This window comes from Bison bison, unplaced genomic scaffold, assembly GCF_000754665.1.
Source record: "Bison bison bison isolate TAMUID 2011002044 unplaced genomic scaffold, Bison_UMD1.0 scf7180017864036, whole genome shotgun sequence".
NCBI classification, from domain to species: Eukaryota; Metazoa; Chordata; class Mammalia; order Artiodactyla; family Bovidae; genus Bison; species Bison bison.
The window spans coordinates 5,820,346-5,822,850 of NW_011494608.1; the positions used below are offsets into that span (position 1 = coordinate 5,820,346).

Below are 2,505 nucleotides of genomic sequence, written 5' to 3' on the forward strand. Positions count from 1 at the left end.
GGGAGGGGAGGGAGACGAAGGGAGAAGGGCGGGAGGGGAGCAGCTGCGACGGAGAGGAGAACTGTGGCTCCTGGGGCCGCGCACCCAAAAGGAAGCGCCAAGTCCTGCCTCTGCGCCCCTTTCCCCGCTCTCAGGGCGCGCAGCTCAAATTTTCTGCCCTTTGCAGCCCCCGCCCCTGCAAAGCCCCTACCGGATCACGATCCCAGCGCCCGCGCCGAGCCGGGCTTCCAGTCGCTCCGGAGATCAAGCACCAGCAGGCGTGGTAGCGATGCTTAGAGCTACCTTGGGGCGAGAATAAGTTCCCGTTTTACTGTCTGGGAGAAGATTCAGGGTGCCTCCCGGGCCTGACTTAACTGCTGGGTCACACACAGGGGCTGGGCGGGGATGAGGAGGTCAGAGCCGGAGCCTGGAGCAGACTGCCCGAGGGCAGATGCCTGGTCCCCACCGGTCCTGGGAAAACCACTCCAGACTCTAGAGGTCCGGTCAAGGGCTCGGAATAAGCCCCCGGGTGTGGAACGTCTGTCATAGTTGCTGCACACAGCTGTCTAGGTAGGGCAGAAGCCACTTAAGAACTTAAACCCTTCTAGGTTAAAAAATAAACAAAACTTTAAAAGGAGTTTACATACGTAGGTTGGAATGTGCATAGCATAATTGAAAAATACACAAGAAATTCTCTCAAACCTACAATTTGTAGGTTTGAGAGAAAAGAGGATGAGGGAGACCTTCTTTCCCTTGTGTTTTTTTGTGTTTGAATTTTTTACTGTATGCATGTGTTTATTTTTCATTTAACAAAAAAAAAAAACTGTAATGGAGGACAGAAATAGTTCAGCCAGTACAGGAGCCATGGAATAACAGAGCCATCACTTTACTTTACCCAAACAAGCATTTATTGACTCTGCTGTGTGCCCAGTGCTGTTTTATGACTTATTATTTATATATTTTTAAAAAATAATAATATGCTATTCCTCATCCCTGCCCTGGGCTAGTGGAAAACCAATTGCATTCTATTGAATTGTTTTCCAAGGAGCGGGAATGAATTATAAACAGAACACATCTTCAGGGCAAAACCCGTGGAGTGTATTTCCTGCACACCAGCCAGGAAGGATTTTCAACACAGGCGCCCAGAGGCTGAGAGTACGTTTCCAGGACCCTGCGTAAAGCTACCCAGAGTGGCTTCTTCTTGGCCCTGAGAGCATAAGTTGACAGTTATAGAACACAGAAAACAGACATTAAAAGAGGCCACCTTTTATTGGAGGTCTATGTGCCAGGAATAGAAATCCATGTTTAGCACACAATGTCTTCATAAGATCCATGCCAGCCTGGAGAAGGAAATGGCAATCCACTCCAGTTACTATTGCCTGGAAAATCCCATGGACAGAGGAGCTTGGTAGGCTACACTCCATGGGGTCGCAAAGAGTCGGACATGACTGAGCGACTTCACTTTCCTTTCCTTTAAAAAAAAAAAAAAAAAATCCATGCCAGGTAGCTATTCTTAGCATTGAGGTCCAGAAAGAACACTCTACTTGGCACACAAGTGGCTGGTAATGTTTAGGATTCAAATCTGAGGCTGTCTGACTATTATCTGTGCTCTTCCCATAGTCCTTCTCTGTTCTCATTCTATCTATAAATGGATAAGAGAAGCAATTTGGAAAGCAAGATTGAATGCTGGCAAGAGGAAACATTGCTATTTTAGTACAGTGTTTCTGTTTTCGATGTACTCACATTAATTTTATTGTCCTATCAAATCTGTGAGGGAGGGAGGAAACTATTCTGCATTTTTATGAGAAAACCAAAGTTCAGAGACTGTAAAGGCTTGCCACAGCACCCCAGCCATCAAATGGAGGTGCCTAGACTTGTTTCAGGTATATCCTGCTTCTGCAGTTATAGTCCTTACACTGTTTTAACATTTCCTGAGCATTTCCTCTGAACATTGAGAGTTCAAAGAATACACCAAATCTGCTCTCAAGGAGTTTTAGACTCTTAAAAGTTGGATTGGAAGGATCATCTGAAATCGTCAAGTGCAACCTCACCAGCCACACCAGAGCCCCTCCACAGAAGTCCTCAGTTCAGTTCAGTCGCTCAGTCATGTCTAACTATATGCAACCCCATACACTGCAGCATGCCAGGCTTCCCTGTCCATCACCAACTCCCAGAGCTTGTTCAAACTCATGTCCATCAAATCGGTGATGCCATCCAACCATTCCAACCATCTCATCCTCTGTTGTCCCCTTCTCCTCCTGCCTTCTATCTTTCCCAGCATCAGGATCTTTTCCAATCAATCAGTTCTTCGTATTAGGTGGCCAAAGTATTGGAGCTTCAGCTTCAGCATCAGTCCTTCCAATGAACACCCAGGACTGATCTCCTTTAGGATGGACTGGTTGGATCTCCTGGTAGTCCAAGGGACTCTCAAGAGTCTTCTCTAACACCACAGTTCAAAAGCATCAACTCAGCTTTCTTGATGGTCCAACTCTCACATCCACACATGACTACTAGAAAAACCACAGC

At 46.6% G+C, this 2,505-nt stretch overlaps 1 protein-coding gene across 1 annotated transcript in view; it reads right to left on the reverse strand.

Moving 5' to 3' along the window:
• TRAPPC9 (trafficking protein particle complex 9) overlaps positions 1-899 on the reverse strand; it is a 390,359-nt gene extending 389,460 nt beyond the window's left edge. Inside the window, exon 1 of the mRNA XM_010834790.1 lies at positions 191-899. The gene's annotated coding sequence lies outside the window, so the exon portion shown is untranslated. The remainder of the gene's footprint in view (positions 1-190) is intronic.
• Positions 900-2,505: the final 1,606 nt, after the last annotated feature.